This window comes from Triticum aestivum, chromosome 2A (genome assembly GCF_018294505.1).
Source record: "Triticum aestivum cultivar Chinese Spring chromosome 2A, IWGSC CS RefSeq v2.1, whole genome shotgun sequence".
Lineage (NCBI taxonomy): Eukaryota > Viridiplantae > Streptophyta > Magnoliopsida > Poales > Poaceae > Triticum > Triticum aestivum.
In genome coordinates, this window is record NC_057797.1 from 479,759,155 (window position 1) to 479,769,068 (window position 9,914).

The following is a 9,914-nucleotide window of genomic DNA, read 5'->3' on the forward strand; positions in this document are numbered from 1 at the left end:
TCACAGAGGGGTTCATCATCCTCATTGGCGCTCCTCCGATGATGCGTGATTAGTTCACCATAGACCTACAGGTCCGTAGGCAGTAGCTAGATGGCTTCTTCTCTCTCTTTGATTCTTTACAATGTTCTCCTCGATGTTCTTGGAGATCTATTTGATGTAACGACTTTTTGCGGTGTGTTGGTTGGGATCCGATGAAGTGTGAGTTTATGATCGGATCTATCTATGAATATTATTAGAGTTTCTTTGATCTCTTGTATGCATGATTGTTATAGCCTCATATTTCTTCTCCAAAACTTTGGTTTGGTTTGGCTAACTAGATTGAATTTTCTTGCAATGGGAAGAGGTGCTTTGTGATGGGTTCGATCTTGCAGTGTCCTCACCCAGTGATAGAAGGGGTAGCGAGGCATGCATGTATCATTTCTATTAAGGATTAAAAGATGGGGTCTAATTTCTACATGAACAGATCTTGTCTACATCATGTCATCATTCTTATTGCATTACTTCGTTTCTCCATGAACTTAATACACTAGATGCATGCTGGATAGCGGTCGATGTGTGGAGTAATAGTAGTAGATGCAAAATCATTTCGGTCTACTAATCTTGGACGTGATGTCTATATACATGATCATTGCCTTGGATATCGTCATAATTATTTGCTCTTCTATCAATTGCCCAACGGTAATTTCTTTACCCAGCGTATGCTATTTTCTCGAGAGAAGCCACTAGTGAAATCTACGCCCCCTGGTCTATCTTTTATCATATTGTTTTCAGATCTATTATTCCAAAAATCCAAAAATACCTTGTTGCACTTTTTCTTTACTCATTTTTTGTGTTCTTGCTAGATCTTTTATCCAATCTCATACAATTTAATCTATTTTTTACCATATAGGGATTGACAACCCCTCTTTCGCATTGGGTTGCAAGTATTTGTTCTTTGTGTGCAGGTACCTGTCGGTGTCAAAACCGGCGGATCTCGGGTAGGGGGTCCCGAACTATGCGTCTAGGCCGGATCGTAACAGGAGGCAGGGGACACAATGTTTTACCCAGGTTTGGGCCCTCTTGATGGAGGTAAAACCCTACGTCCTGCTTGACTAATATTGATGAAGTGGGTAGTACAAGAGTAGATCTACCACGAGATCAGAGAGGCTAAACCCTAGAAGCTAGCCTATGGTATGATTGTCTGTTGTGATTGTCGTCCTACAAACTAAAACCCTTCGGTTTATATAGACACCGGAGAGGGTTAGGGTTACACAAGGTCGGTTACAAAGGAGGAGATATCCATATCCGTATTGCCTAGCTTGCCTTCCACGCCAAGTAGAGTCCCATCCGTACACGAGACGAAGTCTTCAATCTTGTATCTTCATAGTCTAACAGTCCGACCAAAGGATATAGTCCGGCTGTCCGGAGACCCCCTAATCCAAGACTCCCTCAGTAGCCCCTGAACCAGGCTTCAATGACGATGAGTCCGGCGCGCAGTATTGTCTTTGGCATTGCAAGGCGGGTTCCTTCTCCGAATACATCACAGAAGAATTTGAATACGAGGATAGTGTCCGACCCTGCAAAATAAGTTCCACATTCCATCGTAGAGAGAATAGTATTTTCGCAGATCTAAAATTTTCTGGCTTGTTTTGGCGGCATGATGTTATGTCATGGCCCGGTGATTATTCGAACCGTTTCCTTTAACCAGCCCCGCACATAACGCGAGGCAGTTTCTTGACATGTCTTGTCAAAGCAGAGATCGTGTTCCCCCAATTATGGGATTCTCATTAACGCGGTCGTGGGTAACCCAACCGTTTCTAGGACTCCTAGATTATAGGCAAGTCCTAAACGGCTACGGAGAGGACGCTTGATATTCACCCTCTTTATAAAGGGACAAGGTTTTCGCTTTTTCCCTCTCGTGCTCAATCAAACCCTTCCCCCGCCTCAAGTTCCAACACCCAAAGCCCAGGTTAGGTGCTCCGGATCTTCAATCATGTCCGGATCCAGCCTTCAAGGCCGATGGATGCCCTCCTCCGTGACGGAAGAGGACATCAAGAAGTTGAGGGAGGCCAGATACCTGACCGCCGAGGTTTCGCATCGGCTTCCTGCTCGAGGGCAGGTCGTCCCTACTCCCGAACCCAACGAGAACGTCGTGTTCGTCTCCCACTTACTCCGAGGCCTAGGCCTCACTCTGGATCCCTTCGTCAGGGGTTTGATGTTCTATTACGGGCTAGATTTCCACGATCTAGCTCTGGACTCATTTCTCCACATCTCGACATTTATTGTCGTGTGTGAGGCCTTCCTCCGCATTACCCCTCACTTTGGCCTGTGGCTCAAGACCTTTGAAGTGAAGCTGAAGATGATCGAGGGGCAACATGCAGCGTGCGGAGGTGCATCAATAGGCAAGATGGCAGGAGCTCCCTGGCCGAAAGGTTCCTTTCCAAAGGTGTCCGAATTATGGCAACAAGAGTGGTTTTACGTCACAGCTCCCAGAAGTGCTAAGTGGGCAGCTGCCCCCGCTTTCCGCTCGGGGCCCCCACCACGACTAATGTCATGGATCAGCAGAGGTCTGAGCTAGGGTCCAGCCAAGGACGTGCCTATACTGCAAAGCCGCATTCGAGATCTCTTCGAGGGAGATTTTAATTTGGTCGTGGTAATACAAGTTATGCTGGTTCGTCAAGTCCAGCCTTGCAAACGTCGGCCCCTTCGCTTGTGGGAGTTCAACCCAGAAGGACCGCGTGCCATTCAAAGTTTCCTCGGCCTGACGCACGAGGAGATGTACAAGTCATTCTTCGGACCTCAAATAGAGTATCCGGACGCTACTGAGGATGTGGGCCTGAGTAGTAACCGCGTCACCGAACAAGTAAGAAATCCTCTAGCCGAACACACTGTCCTTTATTCATTATGAAGTTATTTCTAAGAGATCGCTCTTTGACCAGGACTGGCTAACAAAGGCGAAGATGATTCGGTGTTCGGCCCCCCTCCCTGAGGGTTTGGAAAATCCGGTATTGGAAAAGATGCTCCAGCTCGCATCTTGCCCGGAGCCCTCGAAGGAAGATACATGGGGGAATAATATGGGCAGAAGCGGGCCCCCATCGCTACCAGTTCCAACTGAGGGAATGAACTCCTCCTTAAAGGAGGATAACCAGGGGAGGAAGAGGACTGTTTCCGAGGATCCGGAAGCCGAGGCCTCCAAACGAGAGAAGAAGTCTCCAACAGAGGGTCCTGCCTCGGGGGGTGCTCTTGCCACACAAAGTCTGCGAGGGGATCAGCCCTCCAACAAGTCGTAAGTGATCCAAAAAATGTTTTAGTAGTGAAGGTATACTATCTTTCTTCTGAGAAAATAACCGCCGCATATATCTTGCAGTTCGGGTCTTAGCCCTTCTCAGCTGAGCTCGTCTTCGAGGGATCTTCTTCCGGAGATGATGGAAAGCAAAACGCCTCCCCCGGACTCCTCCGCTCAAGAAGCAGGCGACCCCGAAGTGTCGTCACGGAGGGCCTCTCCGGATCCGGTGAGGCCAGAAGATAATCCCATAGACCCCCGAAGTCCCCAGCATCCGGCTCTTGAAGAGAGCAAACAAAAGAGTCCGACACCATCTGGTATGCGGTCGGACGTTCTGAGGGAGCTGTTGGGGCGGGCGTCCATCTTAGAAGAACACCGTACACTGATGGGTACGGTGTTGGAAAGAATTTCGTCCGCCGAAAGCGGATTACATGAAGCCTTTATGAGTCTACTAACATGCTTTGAGGTACGTGAGATAATATGTGATAGTACCGCACATGTTAGGTGTGCCCTATGTAGATAGTAGCCCCTGAGACTCTGGTTGTCGTCGAGAACGGCGGTGAACAGAGGATCATAGTCCCAGGCAATAACTAGACTGCCTTTATGTGCAGGTGGTGGAAGCTCCGGTGGCTAGCCGGACTAGTGAGTTTGCCGAATTAAAATGGCAACTGGATGCGGCAGACGCCGACATCGAGCTTGTTAACAAGCGGCTTGACGAATCACAAGGTAAGTAATGTTTTCTGGTGAATGTCACACAGTAAGAGCGGCATGATGCCAATATCTTTAATATGTTGTGACTGCAGACGGAGCTGCCACCATGGAGACCCTTCGGGTGGAACTCGCCCGAGCCAAGGAACAAGCGAGGGTTAGTAATGCGGCTGCTTTGAAGGCGGCCGAAGAGTTAAGAGCCGAGAAGGCCGCCCATTGCGAAAGCAAAGAAAAGATGGCCAAGATGGCCGTAGAATTAAAAGGCACTGCCGACCGTTGCCAGTTCCTTGAAGAAGAGAACCGAGTGAAGGCAGTGGACCTTGAGAAGGCCACTATGGCGACCAAAGACAGTCGCTCTGCTATGAGGGCGAAGAAGGAGGAGCTGCGTGAAGCCAGGGATATTGCGGCTAGGAAGCCCTTTCTGTTGCGGAGGAAGTTCGGAGATCCGCGGTATGCCCCTCTGGATCGGCTGTGGAGTTCGGCAGACGCATATATGGACTTGGCGGCGAGCGCTGTCGATGCGGTCGAATACTTCCAAGATCAATCAGATCGTGAAGTGGACAAGCTATTCTGATCGCAATTCAACGTTTCAGAGCGTCCGCTTCCCTTGACTGATCAGCTAGCCGAATGGGCCGAACTTAATAGGTTGTCCGGACTCGCCATGAGGTATGTTGTAGATCATTTGTGGCCGGAGAAACCGAAGCCGAACAGTTATTTCAGCTTAGTGCAGCAGTTCCTTGGTGCGGTGCCGCGCATCAACGCGATGAAGAGGTCGACGTGCATAGAAGGCTCGCGGATGGCCTTTGCCCGTGTCAAGGCATACTGGGCGGAGATGGATGCTACCACTGTTGCGGCGCAAGGTTCGGCCATAAGCCGAGTGGCTGCCGAGCACTATTTTGAAGAGGTTCTTGAGGGTGCTCGTTTGATAGAGTCCCAGTGCTCGAAGAATATTATGTTTGAATGACATGTATTCCCATTGTAAACACAATGTTTTTATAAAATATAGTAAGGCTGTATTTATACTTTTTCCGGAAAGTAATGTGATGCCTCCTGTGCGGCCGTTTGCGTATATATGTATATAACCTGAAAGATTGCAGTCGTCGGCTTCAACCCCCACGCATATAATGCGGAGGTGCTCGCAAAAAATGTGTGTTCACACTTAACCCAATGTCTTGGTCCTATTAAGGAGGTGATAGCGCAGCGAACGAGGCAACCAGACTATAATGCTTTAACACTTTCACTTAGCCATAGGAGTTTGACAGTAGGGCTACTAGATAGCCCCTGGTGGCTCCACACTCTCCCGATCTCGAGGTGCCTACATGCCTGGCCGGAAAACGGCCCTTCGTTAAGGCGGAGGAATTCTAACATTCCGATAGGTCATCAAGTGGTTGACCAGTCTCGCGCTATATCATGACAGTCAGTTTTCGGCTTTCTCTACTGAGGTGCTCGTGCGGATGAACCAGGGCATAATCGCAGTAGTTCTCCTGGTGCTGCCTTAGCCGATAAAGCGGAACGTAAGGCACCAAAACATAGGAGCCGGGCAAACCCAACATTTGACCAAAGACAATGATTCAGAGTTGATGCATATAAGGCCAAACTCGCGACGCCGGACACTCCCTAGGATATTCGGTCTTTATGGTATAAATCGGGCCTAAATAGTGCCCTTTGTAAGAAGCCCCTTGTGTCCAGGTACGTGCATTATTCTGACGTGGCCACTGTTGGGTTTCGTAGTAATTTCAAAAAAAATCCTACGCACACGCAAGATCATGGTGATGCATAGCAACGAGAGGGGGAGAGTGTGATCTACGTACCCTTGTAGATCGATAACGGAAGCGTTAACTTGGTTGATGTAGTCGTACGTCTCCACGACCCGACCGATCAAGCACCGAAACTACGGCACCTCCGAGTTCTAGCAGACGTTCAGCTCGATGACGATCCCCGGACTCCGATCCAGCAAAGTGTCGGGGAAGAGTTCCGTCAGCACGATGGCGTGGTGACGATCTTGATGTACTATCGTCGCAGGGCTTCGCCTAAGCACCGCTACAATATTATCGAGGATTATGGTGGAAGGGGGCACCGCACACGGCTAAGAATATGATCACCTAGATCAACTTGTGTGTCTAGGGGTGCCCATTGCCCCCGTATATAAAGGATCAAGGGAAGAGGAGGCCGGCCCTAGGAGGGGGCGCGCCAAGTGTGGAGTCCTACTAGGACTCCCTAGTCCTAGTAGGATTCCACCTCCCATATGGAATAGGAAAAGAGGAAGGGAAAAGGAGAAGGAAGGAAGGGGGCGCCCCCCTTCCCTAGTCCAATTCGGACCAGACCAAGGAGGGGGTGCGGCCACCCTTGAGGCCCCTTTTCTTCTTTCCCGTATGGCCCAATAAGGCCCAATACGTATTCCCGTAACTCTCCGGTACTCCGAAAAATACCCGAATCACTCGGAACCTTTCCGATGTCCGAATATAGTCGTCCAATATATCGATCTTTACGTCTCGACCATTTCGAGACTCCTCGTCATGTCTCCGATCTCATCCGGGACTCCAAACTCCTTCGGTACATCAAAACTTATAAACTCATAATATAACTGTCATCGAAACCTTAAGCGTGCGGACCCTACGGGTTCGAGAACAATGTAGACATGACCGAGACACGTCTCCGGTCAATAACCAATAGCGGAACCTGGATGCTCATATTGGCTCCTACATATTCTACGAAGATCTTTATCGGTCAGACCGCATAACAACATACGTTGTTCCCTTTGTCATTAGTATGTTACTTGCCCGAGATTCGATCGTCGGTATCCCATACCTAGTTCAATCTCGTTACCGGCAAGTCTCTTTACTCATTTCGTAATACATCATCTCACAACTAACTCATTAGTTGCAATGCTTGCAAGGCTTATGTGATGAGCATTACCGAGAGGGCCCAGAGATACCTCTCCGACAATCGGAGTGACAAATCCTAATCTCGAAATACGCCAACCCAACATGTACCTTTGGAGACACCTGTAGAGCTCCTTTATAATCACCCAGTTACGTTGTGACGTTTGGTAGCACACAAAGTGTTCCTCCGGCAAACGGGAGTTGCATAATCTCATAGTCATAGGAACATGTATAAGTCATGAAGAAAGCAATAGCAACATACTAAACGATCGGGTGCTAAGCTAATGGAATGGGTCATGTCAATCCGATCATTCAACTAATGATGTGATCCCGTTAATCAAATAACAACTCTTTGTCCATGGTTAGGAAACATAACCATCTTTGATTAACGAGCTAGTCAAGTAGAGGCATACTAGTGACACTCTGTTTGTCTATGTATTCACACATGTATTATGTTTCCGGTTAATACAATTCTAGCATGAATAATAAACATTTATCATGAAATAAGGAAATAAATAATAACTTTATTATTGCCTCTAGGGCATATTTCCTTCAGTCTCCCACTTGCACTAGAGTCAATAATCTAGTTCACATCGCCATGTGATTTAATAGCAATAGTTCACATCACCATGTGATTAACACCCATAGTCCACATCGATATGTGACCAACACCCAAAGGGTTTACTAGAGTCAGTAATCTAGTTCACATTGCTATGTGATTAACACCCAAAGAGTACTAAGGTGTGATCATGTTTTGCTTGTGAGATAATTTTAGTCACCGGGTCTGTTATATTCAGATCCGTAAGTATCTTGCAAATATTTATGTCAACAATGCTCTGCACGGAGGTACTCTAGCTAATTGCTCCCACTTTCAATATGTATCTAGATTGAGACTTAGATTCATCTAGATTAGTGTCAAAACTTGCATCAGCGTAACCCTTTACGACGAACCTTTTTTTCACTTCTATAATCGAGAAACATATCCTTATTCCATTAAGGATAATTTTGACCGCTGTCCAGTGATCTACTCCTAGATCATTATTGTACTCCCTTGCCAAACTCAGTGGTAGGGTATACAATAGATCTGGTACACAGCATGGCATACTTTATAGAACCTATGACCAAGGCATAGGGAATGACATGCATTCTCTTTCTATCTTCTGTCGTGGTCGGGCTTTGAGTCTTACTCAATTTCACACCTTGTAACATAGGCAAGAAACTCTTTCTTTGACTGTTCCATTTTGAACCACTTCAAAATCTTGTCAAGGTATGTATTTATTGAAAAACCTTATCAAGCGTCTTGATCTATCTCTATAGATCTTGATGCTCAATATGTAAGCAACTTCACCGAGGTCTTTCTTTGAAAAACTCCTTTCAAACACTCCTTTATGCTTTGCAGAATAATTCTACATTATTTCTGATCAACAATATGTCATTCACATATACTTATCAGAAATGATGTAGTGCTCCCACTCACTTTCTTGTAAATACAGGCTTCACCGCAAGTCTGTATAAACTATATGCTTTGATCAACTTATCAAAGTGTATATTCCATCTCCGAGATGCTTGCACCAGTCCATAGATGGACCGTTGGAGCTTGCATATTTTGTTAACACCTTTAGGATTGACAAAACCTTCTGGTTGTATCATATACAACTCTTCTTTAAGAAATCCATTAAGGAATGCAGTTTTGTTTATCCATTTGCCAGATTTCATAAAATGCGGCAATTGCTAACATGATTCGGACAGACTTAAGCATATATACGAGTGAGAAAATCTCATCGTAGTCAACACCTTGAACTTGTCGAAAACCTTTTGCGACAATTCTAGCTTTGTAGATAGTAACACTACTATCAACCTCCGTCTTCCTCTTGAAGATCCATTTATTTTCTATGGCTTGCCGATCATCGGGCAAATCCATCAAAGTCCATACTTTGTTCTCATACATGGATCATATCTCAGATTTTATGGCCTCAAACCATTTCGCGGAATCTGGGCTCATCATCGCTTCCTCATAGTTCGCAAGTTCGTCATGGTCTAGTAACATGACTTCTAGAACAGGATTACCGTACCACTCTGGTGCGGATCTCACTCTGGTTTACCTACCAGATTCGCTAGTAACTTGATCTGAAGTTACATGATCATCATCATTAGCTTCCTCACTAATTGGTGTAGTAGTCACAAGAACAGATTTCTGTGATGAACTACTTTCCAATAAGGGAGAGGGTACAATTACCTTATCAAGTTTTCTATTTTCCTCCTACTCACTTCTTTCGAGAGAAACTCCTTCTCTAGAAAGTTTCCGAATTTAGCAACAAAAAGTCTTGCCTTCGGATCTGTGATAGAAGGTGTATCCAATAGTTTCCTTTGGATATCCTATGGAAACGCACTTCTCCAATTTAGGTTTGAGCTTATCAAGTTGAAACTTTTTCACATAAGCATTGCAACCTCAAACTTTAAGAAACGACAACTTTGGTTTCTTGCCAAACCACAGTTCAGATTGTGTCGTCTCAACGGACTTAGATGGTGCCCTTTTAAACGTGAATGCAGCTGTCTTTAATGCATAACCCCAAAATGATAGTGGTAAATTGGTAAGAAACATCATAGATTGCACTATACCCAATAAAGTACGGCTATGACGTTCGGACACGCCATTATGTTGTGGTGTTCCAGGTGGCATGAGTTTGTGAAACTTTTCCACATTGTTTTAATTGAAGACCAAACTCGTAACTCAAATATTTGTCTCCGCGATTAGATCGTAGAAACTTTTATTTTCTTGTTATGATGATTCTCCACTTTACTCTGAAATTCTTTGAACTTTTCAAATATTTCAGACTTGTGTTTCATTAAGTAGATATACCCATATCTGCTCAAATCATCTGTGAAGGTCAGAAAATAATGATACCCGCCACGAGCCTTAACACTCATTGGATCTCATACATCAGTATGTATTATTTCCATTAAGTCAGTTGCTCGCTCCATAGTTCCGGAGAACGGCGTTTTAGTCATCTTGCCCATGAGGCATGGTTCGCAAGCATCAACTGATTCATAATCAAGTGATT